The sequence below is a fragment of the Cotesia glomerata genome, linkage group LG1 (genome assembly GCF_020080835.1).
Source record: "Cotesia glomerata isolate CgM1 linkage group LG1, MPM_Cglom_v2.3, whole genome shotgun sequence".
NCBI lineage: Eukaryota > Metazoa > Arthropoda > Insecta > Hymenoptera > Braconidae > Cotesia > Cotesia glomerata.
The window spans coordinates 20,819,305-20,838,611 of NC_058158.1; the positions used below are offsets into that span (position 1 = coordinate 20,819,305).

The 19,307-nt window shown below is 28.8% G+C and overlaps 1 pseudogene; it reads left to right on the forward strand.

The window, feature by feature from the left end:
- Positions 1-17,050: 17,050 nt before the first annotated feature.
- LOC123268186 lies at positions 17,051-19,185 on the forward strand (annotated as a pseudogene).
- Positions 19,186-19,307: the final 122 nt, after the last annotated feature.

A 19,307-nucleotide genomic window follows, 5' to 3' on the forward strand; every position in this document is an offset into this window, starting at 1 on the left:
TAATTTTGAGCCAATGCCATTTTTTGATATTACTCGATGAAATGAAACATTATGCATGAAAAAATTTTCTTAAAATTATGAGACCGGCTACAACAGATAGATTTATAAAGAAATTTACCTGAAAAAGGCTGTGACTGATATTTAAAAAATTTTTTAAAAATTATCTAAGATATTTTCTAAAATAATATGAATCATATACTTACGCTTGCATTCGTTTATGATTTCTTGAATGCTTTGATATTTTGTTCACCTTCCGTCCCATGTTTATTGCTTAAAATAGCTCACAATAAAAAATATGAACACTCGTAAAAACGTATTGAATGCACAAAACTTTTTATTGTTAGAGGACACTTTAATTACAGTTTTAATTATTGCTGCTAATATTATTTTATCAACAGATAATTAATTTATATTATTAACTATTATTTAATTATTTTTTTTTATATTTAATTCATTTTCTCTATTTATTTATTTAATTTATGAATCTATTTAATTAACTAACCAATAATTTATGGTTATGGGGAAGTCAATAGTTAACTAAGAAACGCTGCGAAAGCAGATACCTATATTAAAAAAAAAAAAAAAACGCATCGATTGTCATTTTGTTTATTGGCGAATTATTGTTATAAATCCAACCAAAAAATATACAGTACGATTCATTGTGCCTAAATGACTCGTAAATTTTTTTTATTTTATAATTTTTCTAAATATTGAAATATAATTATTATATTGAAGTAGATAGAAATTTAGGAATTAATATGAAGATTTATGTAGAGTAAAGTCAATAAAAAATCAATGCAAATTTAAATTGCGACGCATGCGTCATCCAGAAAGTGGCTATCGACCTGCCACCAAGTGGTAGTAATAACAATTAAATGCTCCTGGAATGCTCCTTCAGAAAATGAAATTGCTCTACTGAAATTTTTATTAAATGAATTAATTATGCGTAAATAAAAAACTGAATTTGGATTCTCAATTATCTATGAAAATTAATTTAGCACATATTTAATAATTTTATAACAGATAAATTATAGAAAAAAAAACGTACATATAGAAATTTAAAAAAATAAAAAATGCAATTTTAAAAAACAAAATATTTTGTAACAAATTTTTTGATTAAATAAAATTAAAAAGTTGTTAAGTGACTGTTAACTTTAATGTCATCAATTATCTGCATTTTTTAATTTTTTTTTATCGTATGTAACGTTTGGATATCGGTCTCTATTTTTATGACGTTAAAGTTAGCAGTTCATTTTTTAATTTTTTTTAACAAACAAATTTTTTCCGAAAAATAACATTTAAAAAATTGCATTTTAAATTTTTAAAAATTTTTACAAATCGATTTTTTAACAATTTTTTGCCAAATTTACTCGTTAAAAAAATGATTAAAATTGAATAATAAATAGCTGCTAAATAAATTTTTATCTTTTTTCACTATCACTAGAATTCAAACTTTCGCGCGCCATATTTATTGTCATGATATATTTATGTGTCGTTTATGTATATTATATTCACTTTCAACCAATCAGAATGAGAATATTTATTTTCGACCAATCACATTACGAATAAATTGATTTCACATACATTTCATCTCAATTTTATTATGGGACCAGTAATAATTGTTTTTTACGTGATATTATTATTATTTAGTTTAAAATCGTAATAAATAATTTACACCGGCGAAAGATTATTGTGATGACGTCATTACGATAAGATTCTGGACGCTTGCATGAATATAACCCATAAGGTTTGAACCTGTCACTTTTTGCGCATGCGTTCATATAAACACAATGTTATTGTTTTGTAGAAGGTAGAAGTAACTTCTACGCTCCATATATTGTTTATATTGTAAATATAAAAATATATATTTAAAAACATCGACTGATGACAGAGCAGTATGAAGATAACCCAGTTTCAAGTGATGAAGCCTAATTATCCTTGGCGAAGTTCCAATAGAAAAATAGTTATCAGATCCAGTACATATCGCAGGTCTTGCTCAGGTTATCTTTCCATAAGTAATGCAGTGCAAATTAGACATTTATTATCAATCAACGACTGTGTGTACTACTGATGACCTACGGTACGGTGTGCGGTGTAAGGAGCGCTACAAAGCCCCTGGAAATTCAAATTTTCATTTGAAAATGTCGCGTGTATAATACGGAGCTATTTACATACAGATTCGTACACATACGGATACGTAAACATTCGGCCTAAAATAAAAGTCCTAGGAAATTCAAATTACTGCAACTTGTTCAACAACTTATTTTAAGTTACTCAACTTGTTGAACATATATATGATGGAGTGTGTATAAGTATCTGTACTGTAAAGGTACTATTATGTACGCACTTTTTATTTATTTACTGTTTACTCCATTATTATCCTTAATATTGGTGGACTGGTGATTATCATTATTATGAAGGGTAGAGGTACCTGTGCCATCCATAATTTGTTTAGTAAAATAAAATAGTGTTAACGTTAAGACAATTATTCAATGAAAAATTTTTTAAATTGACCTTCGAGTAAGTAAATACATAACCTATAATCATTTAAAGTATACCTAAACTATAATAATTTATTTTATTTCTTTGTAGATGTATCGTGTTCACAATGATGGAAGGATTTACATAAAAAATTTTCATTTCTAGTTTTGCAATAAGGTTGAGAACTTGCTCAAGTTTTCAATCAAATTGGAGTTTATTTATAGTCGATTGTCAACACACTGCAACTACTTAAGTTAAGCATAAAGTCGATGCATTAGTAAATTTTAATTATTATGATCCCGAAAGTATTCGCAAAGTTGCTGAAGATGTAACAAAACGATAGCAACAATTTGTTAACTTGTGCTAAACAATAGCATTAATTCTTACAAGATAACTCAACAATTATGATCTGTGCTGGACATTTTGGAGCGTTAGTGTTGTTATGATGAAGAGCATTAGTGTTCTGATAAATATTGGTGTTTTATCGGAGAAAAATATAATCAAGTATTAACATTTATTAGTAAACATCGAAATAGTCAAAAAAAGCTTTTCTTAAAGTTTGGGCTCTCGCACAGGAAACAACAGAAACAATTTTGAAGCACACAAATTAAAGCTCGCAATTTCATAGCCATAAAAAAACCAGTGGTGAATCTGAAAATAATGTTAAAAATAGTTTCTAACAATCATTCAGTAACGAAAAAAAAAAAAACAGAATATTGGACGCAACCGAAATTTCGATCCTGAGATTTTTTTGATGGGAAAAATCAGTGCGACAGACCGTATAAAATAAATGTACAGTAACTCTTCAATGAATGGGAAGCTACTATGAAGCAAAGATATTTCATAGCCTACACTTATACCCGCCAAAGTGTACAAAAAATATTTTTACATAAACTGTAGCCAATAAGTATCCTTCGGATTACACTTGACAGTAAAGATCAGCTGACGTCTGTTAAATATTGAAATTTTTTCAATTAAAAATGTTAAGAAAAGTATCTCAAAAAATTTGGACTTTTAATGTCAATTTAATTTACACAAGTGAACTTTATTGAATAAATCTTTTTTTATGATAATTTGATAGTTAACAAGTATAAAAAATTGTTTCAAGTCTGTTAAATTTCGTATCATATATGTATGATACGGAATCAGCTGATGTTCCTTGTTTAAATTTGTTCATAAAATAATAATGATAAAAGAAATATTTATAAAAATTCGCACTCTTAATTTTTTAAATTTACAGTTGTAATAATTTTTGAATCGATTTTATTTAAAATAATTTCATAGTTAAAAAAGTGTAAAAAATTGTATATTAAGTCTGAGAATTGTAGGGTGATATATGTTTTATAATGAATGAGGTAATATCGATTAATTGTTTGAATTCGTTCAACTAATTCATTATGTTAAACAAAAACTGTTTAAAAAAAAATCGCACTCTTAATTTGCATTTGTGAAACTTTTTAAATAATTTATTTGTTATAAAAGTGCAGAGAATTGTTCTAAGTCTGCCAATTGCGGCGTTATATATGTATAATAAAAATCAGTTGATGTATGGTCATGGTTCAAATTCGTTTAAAAAATTAATTATGATAAACAAAAATTGTTTAAAAAAATTTGCAATCTTAATTATTTTAATGTACATTTGTGAAATTTTTTGAAGATAATTGTTATAAATTTTAAATAATTCTTTTAAGACTGTCAAATGCAGTGTTATAAATGTATGATTGGGAATCACCTGATATCTGTTCATTGTTTTGATTTATTCATAAATTAATAACAATAAAAAAAATGTTTCTGAAAATTTGCACTTGTTATTTTTTCAATTTACAGTTATGAAAATTCTAAAATTGTAATAATAATTTAATAGTTTTAAAAGTGTAAAAAATTATTTTATGTCTGACAATTGCTGTGTTATATATGGATGATAAAAAATCAGTTGATATCTGTTAAAGGTTTAAATTCTTTCAATAAATTAATTATGATAAACAAAAATTGTTTTAAAAAAGTTTGTACTCTCAATTTTTTTAATGTACATTTGTGGGATTTTGTGAATAATTTAATTGTTATAAAAACATAAAGAATACTTCTAAGTCTGTTAACTGCAGTGTTATAAATATATAATAGGGAAATACCTGATATCTGTTTATTATTTTAATTTATTCATAAATCAATAACGATGAGAAAAAATGTTTCTGAAAAGTTGCACTCGTAATTTTTTCAATTTACAGTTGTGAAAATTTTAAAATTTATTTATTGTAATAATAATTTAATTGTTTTAAACGTGTAAAAAATTATATTAAGTCTGACAATGGGCGTGTTAGATGTGTATGATAAATAATCATATGATATCTGTTAATAGTTTGGATTCGTTCAACAAATCAATTATGATAATCAATAATTGTTTTAAAAAATTTGCACTATTTTATTTTTTTAATGTACATTTGTAGAATTTTTTGAATAAATCAATTGTTATAAAATCTTAAAGAATTGTTTTAAGTCTATAAACTGCAGTGTCATATATGTAAGATATGAAATCACCTGTTATCTCTCATTTATTTATATTATCTACAAAATTTAATAATTATTCGCAGAATATGCTAAAAGATTTGTAATCTTAATTTTTTTTTAAATTTAAACTTGGAGAATTATTAAAATAACTTTTTTCATAATAATTTTAGTGTTATAATAGTGTAAAAAAGAGTTTTAAGTAATTTAAGTTGAGTGTCGCATATGTATGACACTGAATTTGTTGATAACTGTTATTGTTTATATTATCTACAAAAAGTAATTATAATACGGAAAATATTTTTAAAGATCCGCACTTTTAATTTTTTTTAAATTTAAACTCGGGAAATTTCAAAAATAAAAGAAAAAAAAATTTTAACGTGGTTTTTTTTCAAATAACTTATAAGCGGATATCTCTTTGAGCTTGAAGAGCTCAAAAAACACAAAAATTATATTTTTCAGCGCTTAGTTATGGAGTTTGCAGGTAATTACAGGCATGACTTTTAGGGTCAGTCGTTTTTCTTATTTTTTTTTTTCGAGAATTATAAATTTTTCGAAGTCTTAGGATTTTGAAAAAATGATTTTTATGATAATGTAAATCTTGAATTTTTTGAAAAATTAAATTTTTTCAACAGTTCGATTTCTTCTTAAATTTTAATTTTTTTTTAAATTTTGAATTTTTTTATATAAACTAAAAAAATTTTAAGTTAAAATTTGAATTCAATACCAATTTTCAGTAAAATTTAATTTCGATTTTTTAGTTTACTAACTAAAATAAGTTTCAACGCCAAATTTTTCTTGTTGATGTAAAAAAAATTAAAATTTCAACGATCGTTAAAATTTCCAATAAAATTAAAATTTTCCAAAAAATAAATTTAAAATTCATAAAAAATAACATTTTTCAAAATAATATAAAACTCAAAAAAAGTTTTAATCCTCAAGAAATTATTATTATCACAATTTTTATTATATATGATTAAATTAATAGAAATTTAATTATTATTAATATTAAAAATAATAATAATGTATTAATAACCCCAGTTGTATGGTCTAGTTCACAATCAATGAATCAAATAGATGTATTGAGCTAACATACAAAGTAAATTCAAAGCGAACAAGTCTTGCTCGCTTTGTCTTCACTTTTTCCAGTACAAAACTGGACTTAGAAGACAAAACCTACATTCACAGTATATCTGCCATCTTACAGTATAGAAATCAATCAATTTCAATTTTCCATTTACATTTACCACCATCTAGTGGCATGATTAAAAATAACATGACAGATGTTTTTGTTGACATTTCAAATAATTTTAATAATTATTGAATTTTTTTTTTTTTTAATGAATTGATTGAGTTTATGTGATTAGAAATTACCAAATGGCATATAAAAATCAATTCATTAGATGTTTCTCTAGAACATAACGGTAATTATTTTTCTGAAAAGTGCTGCAAAAAATTTTAATTTATTTTTTTTTAATATTCAACCATAACCTACTATAAACCGCCGAATTTTAAAATAATTAATAGTATTTTTAATATTTTTTTTAGTAAAAATAGGAAGTTTCATATTCTTCGTAATGATATTCTGAATATTTTTGCCAAGTTTCGTAGCTTTTTATTCACGTGAAGCCCCAATCAACGACTTTGAAAAATACCCTCAAAATCGATAAATGAAGAACACTATATACGCTCTTAAATAATTTTAATTTAGCGGTTTACTCAATTCTACTCTGCTGGCTTAAGCCAAATTATTATTCAACGATTCTCAAATAAATAAATTTTACACATGGCGTAAAGATTTGGAATTAATAACCCGAACTAAATGCCTAGTATTATTAACCCCAAAAGGCCTACGTGTAAAATTAGTAATGACCAAGACAAATTATTTTCCTAACAAATTAATCAATAACCCGAAACCTGTCCTGGTATTATTAATTAATTGTTTTATAATTTTCTCTAGTATTAATATTAAATCTGATACTAAATAAAATTAACGATTGTGACTGAGCACGAAATGGCGGTGACCTTCAGCCGACGTGTTGCCTGGCTGATGCCGCAGCCCCGAGGAATAATTAAGACTCGTTATTTGTACCTGGAGTTTTTATAATTTTGATCTACACTCCAACGGTGAGTTGCAACTCCTAGTCTTCGGGTACTGGCGTGAATTTTCCCTCGATGAGGTATTCTCAATTTGGCGGCAAACTTTGGTCACCAACACTCGCTCTCTGGGTATCTATTACGCCTGTAACCGCAAATCAGCATTAGAAATTATCACAAGTTAAAGTTAATCTAACCAAACTGGCACCAGGCCTAGCAAGCATTAAATTAACAAAATATTATCGCTTAGTTCCACGTTGGACAAGCAGAATAAAATAATTACCTTAGCTGGATGATTTGGAAAAATTTGCGTCTCGTCCATTCGAGCTACTCAGTCACAATGATTCTTACCAAATTTAGTTCTACACTTATTGCTCCCTCTGCTCTCCCCACTACCACTACGCCGGCTTCTCCACCTTGGGGCCTTTCTTACTAGCTCTAAACGAGCTTTAGATCACAGCGCACTGTGAGCAGTCGATAAATAACTGGGTACCGAAATAGGGGAATTTACCGAGTAACGATCACTCCGTTACAATATTGATCGTTACGGAATTCAAAATATCCTACAGTTGTTTTATTCAAAGAGACTCAAAAATTTTGAAGTCTACAACCTACGAATAATAAAAACTGATGTCAACAAAAATACTAAATTTAAATTTCACATCTTCGCTCTACTGTTAGCATCTTCAAAACCACCGAAGGTTCGAATTAAAACACCTTCTGACATGTCTTCACTGTTAAAAATCACTCCTCGATAGATATTTCTTTTCTTTTCCTCACTTCCTTCCGAGATAAAAGTTCCATTCCAGAAATGTAACCATTCTCTACTGAAACTTTGAATGAGAATTTCTTCCAGTGCGGAATGAACGCTCTTAAAATCTTTAATACTGCTTCATAATTATTAAAATTAACGGAAGCAAATAAGGGTTATTAATCTTTTTCAAGCCTTTTTAGTGAGGTAAGAAAACTTATGAGATAAGGTTAATCACCACATGGCTACTTCCGTGAGCCTAAATAGCGTTGAGCTGTAAGGTTCCAACTAGTATTAAGAGAGTTTATTTGCATTTGTTCGATTCTCTGCGTCGAAAATTTAATTCAAAATGAAGGCAAGTCTGTTCCTTTAAAATAAAATAAAAAAAATATTAAAAAAAAAGGAGGGGGCATGAGTAAATAAAATTGTTTAAGAATAAATAAATAGAATCTCAAAAGTTTCAAGACCAGAATTTGAAATTTCTTTTAAAATAAAGTATTTTCTCATTTTAGAGAGAAAATAAATAAATTCATTCGATTAAAATTTTAAATTTATTCCAACGAAAATTTCTATAGAATAGAATTTTAAATCCGAAAAAAGAAAAACTTACTACAAAATTCTCTCGTTTTTTTTTTTACCAGAGAGAAATCTGTTAAATTTAAAAACGAAGTAATTTTCTCTTTCTGGAGAGAGACTTACCGCAATGGTTATATTATTTGAATATAATTTTTGATAATCATTAAAATTTTTGATTTTCTACAAAATTTTGCTCTTTTTAGAGAAAAATTTTTTTTTCATTAAAAATAAAAATATAAAAAAGCGAAATAATAAATTATCTTTTATTATATTCAATAAACTTGTGAACTTTTTAGAGAAGTGTTAAAAATTCAATCTAAATAACTAAATTCATTAAAAAATTAAATTAACACGATTTTTGTTTTGAAGAAAATAAGTAAATGAATTACATTATTTTAAAAGTTAGCATCTTTACTTAGAGGAATTACCACGGAGTAATTTTCAAAATTTCAAAGTAAATTAAAACTGTTTTTAAATGTCATTGCAAAGTATCACGACCAACAGTATAAGTAATCTTCGTGTTATATGGTCAAACTTTTCATCAGTCTTCTTCCAACAAGAACATGAGCATCTACATCAACAGTACCTCCGCCAGTAACGTTGATAGTATCCGAAGAAAACTCTGTAATGACATGCGATTATTAAGTTTCCATGGGGCTTACGAGTTCCTAACCCACTACACCGAAGGCAACTTCTTGAAACATAAAATTTTTAAAAAGCAAGAAGATACGTTCCCCGTCACTAACCTGATCTCGAATGGGTTAAAATTAATTCGCCAACCTTGAACGTATTCAACTAGGGCCCGGTTATACGATTCATCATCAGTTGTTAACGAAATTTGGACAAAGGGGGGGGGGGAAGGAAATTCAGTCCTTGACACAATGCCAGATGGAGTCAATAGATTATCATCGAGGAGACGCAAACGTAAAAATTACGCGAGAACCACAGTACAACTGGAAGTAACGCTGCTGCTAGTTGACTAACGAAGAATTCTGCAAACTCAGCAACGTGGGCATTTAAAAACGCGTAAGCAATAAGTAGTCAGTAAAAATAATAATTTTTGTTTGTATGTTTGTTTGTTTGTTTTCTTTTTTTTTCAGAAAAGAGGGAAATTTGCGAAATTTCCCCGATAAATCGTAAAAATTATAAAAATTTATATAAATAATGAAATTTCTTTTTGCTAGAAAAACAGAATTTTTCTCTAAAATTGTAGAATCATAGAATTAAGTCATAAAAATTTCATAATATGATTAGAATATTACTATTGTAAAATGCTGAAAATGCGGGAACTAGCGGTAGACAAATGCGGCTCGTGAAATTGGGAGTCCCCCAGGGGCGACTTAATCGCGGCTGGGCCTGTTCACTGAAAATCTATATTAAACGAAAATAGTAGAAAAAAAAAAAAAAAAAAAAAGAATATAAAAATTTAAATAAACAATTATATTTTGGTAATTATATTTTGATACTAGAAAAATTGAATATATAATAAGATTTAATTTTTTTTATTATTTCATGTAACGGGTAAACACGTACTTAATATTTCAATAACAAAATTTATGTAATCCAAAATTATTTAAACAAAATTGTAAGCAAGCATGAACTTTTCGTCAAAATGAGACGCCCGAGTTCGCGAAAGAAAAGATGCTGTTAGCACCCTTCCTTTCGGGGGGGATGCTGTTATATCCGGCGTGCCGTCTATAATACAGGGCCTCCCATTACAGCCGAAAAGTACAGCGCTTGCATATTTAGGGAACAACAACCTGGACTGCGCGACAATTTACTCGTGGCCGAAGAATACACATTACCGCACATTGTCACCTTATCAAAGGAACCAATTGTTGAATTAGTAGCCCCACTTAATGAATCGCAACCGAGGTGATAAAAGACGCGAACACCACAATTCGACAGCTTATTTACAAGGTAACAGTTCTACCTTAAAGCCCGGGTGAGTCCTATACCCCGACACGTATAGGCAGACTTCAATTATTAAATTAATTAGTCAACTTTTTCCTAATTATTCATTTCCATTTCCTTAACGGTATTTCTGAGTTCTGTGATAGCGATTCTTCGAGCCACGATTCGTTTTGACGATTATCGAGATTCCCACAGTTCCAGTGACCTGGTCCTACTCTCAAATGATTTTCTTCTTCTGTGAATTTATAATCGGCGAACTTTTGTTTGCCGGAGTCGTTACTCCGGTTACGAACTCATATAAACTTTCAACCTTTGTTTTATGTTGTTATTAGTTAATAAGTGAATAGTGTAAGTTAAGACGTGTTTGCTCGTAGGGCCATTTAATTGAATATAAACCTAAAAACCTGAATCGAAGTGTTTCGTCATTCATAAGTTAATAACATTCAACCTTCAATCTCCAGTCAGCAGGAGGAAGCGAGAAGCCAAGCAGCGGAAGTCAAAGGTACAAGTCCAGTTAAAGCCGAATCATCGTTGGAATTAGGATTCGCAAAAGTAAGTGGAGGATATTTTATTGTTTCCGAGGTCGATTGTATTATTCAAGGGGCCCTCTCCGGGGTTTTCACCTTCGCGAACCCATAAAATATAAACTTAACGATTCTTTCGTTAGGGAAATTCATCTGTTATCCAAACCTCCGTTAATCCAGCTACCGCATTTTAAGATCTTATTTTTCGGACATAACAAAATTAATTGATAACGATCTGAATCAAACGCAACGACCATAGCGTAACTCCACCAGTACCCAGCCCCCTACCTATTTCCAGCCCCCACCATAAGGAAACTATAGTTATTTATAGTATATACTATTTGAGGCTGGAAATAGGAAGGGGGCTGGGTATTGGTGACTTTACCCTAATTCGAAATTAATTTAAATGATCTTAAATAAATTTTTATAATATATATTTGATCTGTATAATTGAAAATTTTTTATTTATAGTCCAAAATCAATTATCTGACTATATGATTAATTATTAATGATCAATAATTTATTTTCATAGAAGTGAATTAATTTTTATTATATAAAATTTATCTTGATTATTTAACATTAATCTTTATAGTATAAAATTAATTATTTATAGTTCAAAATTAATTGGCTAAATAAACAATCAATTATCTGTTATCTTAATTTGATTTTTAACAAAAAAACTAATGCTTTATTATATAATATTAATTTTTATCATCGAAAATTGATTATCCTCAATCTAAGATTAATTTACTTATTATCAATTTAATGACCTTACATCTAAAATCAATTTTCATACTTGAAAATTGATTTTCATAATGAAAAATTAATATGTATAATTTAAAATTAATCAAGTATAATCTAAAGTTGATTTTCATTGTTTAAAATTCATTTTTATGATTATTAATTATTTTTAATCGTATAATATTGATGTTATTATATGATTTTTAGCTATTTATGGCGTAATTCTTCCTGAGGTGGACTTCGCTCACAAGCTCATTTTGACCTTCATGAAACGGACTCAGGTTAGAAGCTGTTATGGATTTTTTTGTAGGGAATTCGAATTTCTTAAAATCTCAACTCACATCTAGAAATGAAAAGATTAAGACAAGAAAGAACAAAATTTCATATTGATATCTTATTTTTCATCCAACAATCAGTCATCAATTCTAAAGGGGGGTTCTTAGGTTAAAAGACTTAAAAAAGTTTTTGTAGATACTTCTATTTTCTATAATTTTCAACTTATTTTTAGATGTTTTTTAATCATTTAAAAAAATGCCATTTAGCAGCCGAAGTGGAAGTAGATTCTATTTTGTTTTAATTCTGTGGACGAAACAACTGCAAAAGTAAAATTTCTTAAAAATGATCAGAAGATGGATTTTGTTTATTTAAAAAAACATGTAAATTGTAGCTTAATTCCTCAGCTTTCTGATGCATTCTACAGAAAATTAATATATCGACGCGCTCAAAAGTTATTTGAAAGTGATGTACACTTAGAGTGTGAAATTTTCAAAATTTAAAGATGCTGTAATTTCTAAAGTAATTGACCGATTGAGCTCATATTTGAACTTGACCTTCATTCTCGTCAATGAAAAAAGTATGTTAAGTTTTATTCGGATCCCTTAAGAATTGTTGACGCTATTGTCGTGGCAATTCGCGTTCTATTTCATGTATATAAATATATAAATTTATACATATACATATATATGAATTATATAAATTTCGAATCATATGTATTTTCTGACTCAGCTTGTCGACTTAACCCTTTAATTTTCGGCCTTGAATCCCCACTCTTAATTCGAGTCATATGTCTTTTTTTTTTAAGTGAGGAAGCTATAGTCTTTTTCCTAGAAAGGGGGCCAGAAAAGTAGTAGCGAGGGACGCATGGACACACTACTACAACTAAACCGTCTCTCACACAACCGCATAACGGACTATGATTGGGTCTCTCCCCTAACAGCTCACACTGAGATTCATAGCGCTTCCAGAACATTAGAGGGTTAAGTCGGAATATAGTAAAATTTTTGAAAATTTGTGTCATGAGGACCGATGCAATAGTTAGATTTTTATGGAATCTATCAAAAATAAGACTAAAATTCAAGACAAAATTTTAAGACAAAATTTTAAGACAAAATTTTAAGACAAAATTTCAAGACAAAATTTCAAGACAAAATTTTAAGATAAAAATTCAAGACAAAAATTTCAATACAAAATTTTAAGACAAAAACTAAAACCAAATTAAATTTCAATTTGCCGTTGATATTTTATTTCTCCACCAATAATCATCTGTTATTTCTCCAGGGTTGAACTTGGGGCAATATACTTTTGAATTTTTTTGCAGAGAATTTTATTTTCCATAATTCTTAATAAATATAAAATTTAATCAAGTCAATACAAAATAATGGAATACGGAGAGAAAGGAATCGATCTTATTCCTACGTAGAATGGTAACCATTACTATGTTACATTGTCACGGAAATTTTTGTGAGAATCCTGTTTAAATTTGCAGAGAAAAAACTAAAAAATTTTGATAAAAATATGAAAAATTACTTAATCGATGTGGAATTAAATTCTGAAAATAGTGTTGTTTCTCGCGGTTTATTTTTTATGAACATTTGTATATAAAAAAATGCATCACTTGAGTCGTTATATAATTATATATTTTAAACTATTGAAGTTACGGCTTTAATGATTCAAGCTAATCTTATAGAGTAATTATTAGACTACTCAAAAATGAATTTTTTACATTTTTAATTCCATTTGTTTATCAGTTTTTTTTTTATCTATTCTAATTATTTCACAGTTAAGAGAACATTTTCTAGATTTTACTGTCACATTTATACTCACAAACTTTTGAAAAACTTACACATTTGCATGCATTAAAGTGAACTTGTTTTTTGTTAATAATAAATACCAGTAAAAAAAAAAACGTCGTGAATATCAAAGACCGTATCATCAATAGTTTACAAGTAATAACAATTTATAAATTAATAAAATAGTTGACCGCTTCAACTTTCATGAGATAAATTATTTTAAAATTCAATAAAAAATATATTTTTGTTATACTCGCTCCAGAAGTTCAACTTCTGAGCGCTGGGTGGTGTCCGTAAAGGTACTCTTTTATAGAGACAATACTATACCGTCGTTTTTTCACGGCCTAGGCCGTAAAGTTTTACCCCCCCCCCTCCTTTTTTTTACGAACTTTTCATGTACACTCAGACGAAATTGAGAGAGATTGTAAAAAAAAAGTCACATTCTAGCGTACCGACCGATAATTTTTAGTCTTAGTTACTATTGAGTGGCGCTAATTATTTCTCTGCTGACAGTTTATTACGAAGCGGACCTAATGTTAATAAAATAACAACAACGCCATAAATAAATAAATACTAATAATAAGTTATTTACATTTTCTGGACGTAAGCAAGATTTTTAGATTAATAAAAAGATAATTAACATAAAATTAATTTTTTTTGGCCTTGTGAAACTTTCTAAAATTTAAATATGTCATTATTTGCCTCCTATCCCTCAAAAGTTAAACTTATGGAGCGATAATAACAAAAAATATTGTATGTCTTTCGGCCGTTTAGTGGCGATTTTGACAACGACTTTTTTTCGATATTCGCTTTAATGTTTGTGACGCGAATGTTCGAAAACGAGTGTAAATTTCCGTCCTCGGCTACGCCTCGGACGTTTATATTACGCCCGTTTTGTACCGTCCCGCCAGAAACATTAAGCTCATATCGAAATATCGTCGCTTTCAGAAAACCGTCACATCACAGCCTTATGACATAAATATCATTTTCTCTATAGAGAAAAATTTTTTTTACGACTTTGATGTACATGACTGAATTTGTAATTTTTTAGAGCAACGGAAAGAAAATAAAACGAAAATGGAAATTTGTTTATAACAAATTTTTAAACAATTAAAAACTTTTTAGCTAAGCAATTAAACACAATATATTGATACAAAAACAACTAAAATTAAAAATGTGGAAAATAGTATATTACACACCGAGGGAAGTAAAGTAAGAAATGTCTCAGATCACATGTAATCGGCTTCGCCTCGGCCAACAAACATGTGATCTGAGGCTTTCTTATTTACTTCCCGAGGAGTTTATGCTATTTTTTTGCTTGACGAAGGCAGAAAGTGGCAATTTTGTTTAGCGCAGCGGGCCGAAATTTGACGCTTTCTGCCCGTCGAGCAAAAAAAATTTTTTTTATAACATTAGCCGGATATTTAAATTTTTCATAACTTTGAAAAATAATATAAACAAATGAAAAAACTTTTATAAACTTTTACTACGCAGTCTTGTTCATTATTTATATAACAAGAGTTCCTAATTTATAGACACATTTTTTAAACTTTTATAAGAGATTTTATTAAAATTCAACTCTACAAAAAATAAGTTAATTAACAATAGAATAACTTTAACATCAATCAAGCTAAAATTTTTTTTTGCGGGGCTATATTCCTTCAAGTGTCTAGATGACACTATAATTTATTTAGATTTCTAAATTAATATTAAATGTTTTAAAATAATTATTTTTTGTTGCATACTTTGCTTGGCAGCGACGCCTCAGCGCCGAAACGGCCGCGCAGAGCCTAATTTTCAACGTTAAATTAAAATTATAAATAATGGAGCTACAACTCTGGGAGTCGAGACTTATTTTACTAAAATTCTACATATAGTCAATAACTTCAGTCTAGTATATATTGTCATATCTGAAAGTGTATACGATCTGAACATATCTCAGTGCTAATTTTACCAGACTGGAAATTTACCGCTAACCTTAAAACACCAACTATTTGGCCCTAGACTCATTACCTTCATATGGAAATAAAATTCACTAAAATAGCCTAAATTTTAGGCCGTCAGACCACTGGGTTTTTGGGTCCCCTTAACAAAAAACGTAAACAAAATAAAAATCTTAGTTTTTCATAAATAACTCAATAAATAGTTATTTATTGAATTTAACACCTATAGGGTGAAACCGAAAAAATGGGAATAAAAGATTCTCATAGAGAAGCGTATTGCTGAAAAAAAGTCTTGACATCTGGAACTCTATCTTCAAAAGCAATAATTTTTATTTAATGTTGAAAATAGGGTTCCGCGCAACTGCTTGTATTTTAGGGATGGTGTCTTTTACCCAGATCCCGATTACGCAGATGGCGCTATTACCCAGATTCGTTTTACCCAGATCCCTTTTACTCAGATCCCGATTACACACATATTCGATGACACAGAATATATATTGCGCAGATCCCCATTACGCAGATCCCGATTACCTAGATCAAAATTTTATAAACGGGTAGTACATTTGATGTTTGTTAAAATTATCGGTTTCAATAAATGAAACAATAAATATAAATATAAAGTAGTATATTTTAAATAAATATTATATAAAAGTAAATAAATAAATAATATATAAATAATAATTATTGTGGTAAATAATGTTGTGTTTCAAAAATTATTACCGTGTTTAGTTTGTGGTTAAATTTTCGAAATGTAAATATACATAAGTACTTGTAAACTGATCAGCTGATCAGCTGATTATTTTAGTGTGCGTACAAATTTTGGTAAGTAAAATTTTGAATAGGCTGAATTTTTATGATGTAAAATATGCATTAGATAAGGTGAAAACCTAGTTATTTACACTGGCCTTAGTTATTGAGACTTGCAATTTTATTTTCCAAAAACAAAAAAGCCAACTCCAATAAATAAATAAATATAATTTGTGAATTAAAAATTTTAAAATAATTGGTTTTTTGAAAACATTTTATTTTCTAATTGTTTCAGGAAACCTCGATGGGATCTAGGGCATCTGGAGCTATTCAAGAAGAATTTTTACGTTCCCAGTGACACAGTTTCAAATCGCAACCCACGTTTTATCAAGCAATATAGAAGCGAAAAGGAGATAAATCTTCGTGGAATATTATACCTAATCCATTTTTTTTTCATTTTTGAAGAGGCCGGATTTCTGAATTACGTTATAAAATAAGTTAAGTATAATAAAAAGTTAAGAAATAATTTACTTAAGTAAATAATAATGATACACGATGATGAATAATTAGTAATAATAATTATAAAATTGGTTGATTAATAAACAGCAATTAAATTTATAATTTGTTCATTTAAATCTTTAATTTATTTGAATTATTAAATACATATATTAAATATTAATATTTATCTCTAATTTGTTTATTTAAATCCAACAGGTTGCAGATGACGTAAGTCACACATCTTGTATATGGAATACTTGTTTGTATGGCAGAGCACCGAAAAGTTCACAAGCCAGAGATCTTGACAGCGGAGTGGAGATTGCCATCGCTACTCCAGGAAGATTGCTAGATTTTCTTGACTCTGTCTGGACGAACTTGAAGAGGTGTACATATTTAGAGTTGGATGAGGCTGATCGTATATAGGACATGGGTTTTGAACGTCAAATACAAAAAATAATTGAACAAATTAGACCTGACAGGCAGACACTCATGTGGTCTGTGACTTGAGTAAAGGAGGTTAACAATTTAGCTGAAGATTTTCTTAAAGACTACGCTCAGATTAATGTTAGATCGTTTCAGTTGTCAGCTAATCAAAATAATTTAAAAATTATTGACGTTTGCCAGGACTATAAAAAAGAAGTAAAGTATGATATATTTGTAATAAAGTTATCTACTTAATACTTGTAATTGTAATTGTGATTGTGATTGTTTGTTTGTAGACTGAATACGCTATTGAAAAAAAAAATGTGTGAAAGCAAAAATAAAACGATTGTATTCATTGTAACAAAACGTAGAGTAGACAAAATAACGAGAACAATGAAACGTGAAGAATGGTCAACTGTATGCATTCATGGTAATAAAACTCAACAAGAACGTGATTGGGTTTTACAAGGTATTATTTAATATTGTTTATTGTCATTATTTTTTTATACAATTTGCTAACTGTATTTATAAAAATTTTAGACGTTGAAGGCGTGAAGTTAGTGATAAACTTCAACTACCCATCTTGTTCAGAAGATTATGTTCATCGTATCTGTCGTAGAGGCCGTCGTCAAAAAACCGAAACGGCTTATACATTTTTTACACCCAATAACTCGAATAAATATAATGACCTAATTCAAGTATTAAAGGAGGCTAATCAGGTTATTAATCCAAAACTATTACAGCTTATAGATAGTCGCGCTGGAATGTTTAGACAACAAAAAGGTAATATCTAAATATAATTATTCAGGGGAGAGGTGCTGCAATTGTGACAAAAATTTGCTTCTCACTATTACTTTTTTGTTTCAATCATTTTTAATTCTAAAACTATCAAAAAGTTACGCTGTAGTATATTCTATAATACTGATTTAATTAAATTATTAAAAATTTATTTTAACTACTATAAAATGTTATCATGTATTATTAGCAAAAAAAATGATTCGGTATAAAAAAAAATTTTTTTACAAGTAATTTAAATAACTACAAATACTTAAGCATTGGAACTAAATTTAAAGCTAAAATTTCCGCCCACCTCTTAAATTACTGTTTTTAATAAGTTACTAAAAAAAAAAAATTATAATTTTCAATTTCATTGATTGTTACAATTGAAGCACCTCTTAACTAAATGAATAAACTTGCATAATTAAATCAAATTAAATAATGAATATAATTGACAATAGTCTAAATTAATGCAGGTGGTAAAAATCGCTGGCGTGGTGGTGGTCCTTGCACAGGGAAGGACCGAAGTTACTCCAGGAGTCGCAGCCGTAGTTTCAGTAAAGATCGGAGCAACGGACGAGGACAAAGAAGTTACAGTCGCAGTTACTCGAGGAGCCATAGTCCAGTGAATAATCGTTCAGGCAAGTCGTCGGCAAGACTCTGTCAATAAAACCTCCTCTGCTTCATACCGCACCACCGCCTCCTCTTCCAACTACCTTACCTCCACCTATTATCTTACCACCTCTGCCTTCTGAGCCGGAAGAACGATCGTCGTGAAGCACGATTCTTCACCATCATTGGCGAAATTCGATGGTACACCATCTACTTCACACGAGAGCAGCGGGCCTGTCGGGGCCAACCATAGCCTCAAGCTATCATCATCGTCACGGTGAGGACGGATCCTCACCTAACGTAAATGTTATAATTTCGATGCCTTCGATATCCGGTCCAGGCGGCGGCAGCTTAGGGGTTACCTACCTCTATATTTATTTTTTTTTTATCGTCAGTCTGGATTTGACGGATCATACTGTGATTACCGGTATCACTTTTTAAATCACACATAACCTTTGTGAAAATATTTAAAAACAGCACTTTTGTAAACAACATCCTTATATTTGTCAATAAAACACTGAATATGAATACTCGGCAGATTTTTAATTTTTTGATTATTTTATTACCTATTACTTAACTTTTTTCAGTAAAGATACAAAAAATAAATATTAAATTACATAATGATGCAAGTAAGTGCACCATTTTGTAATAA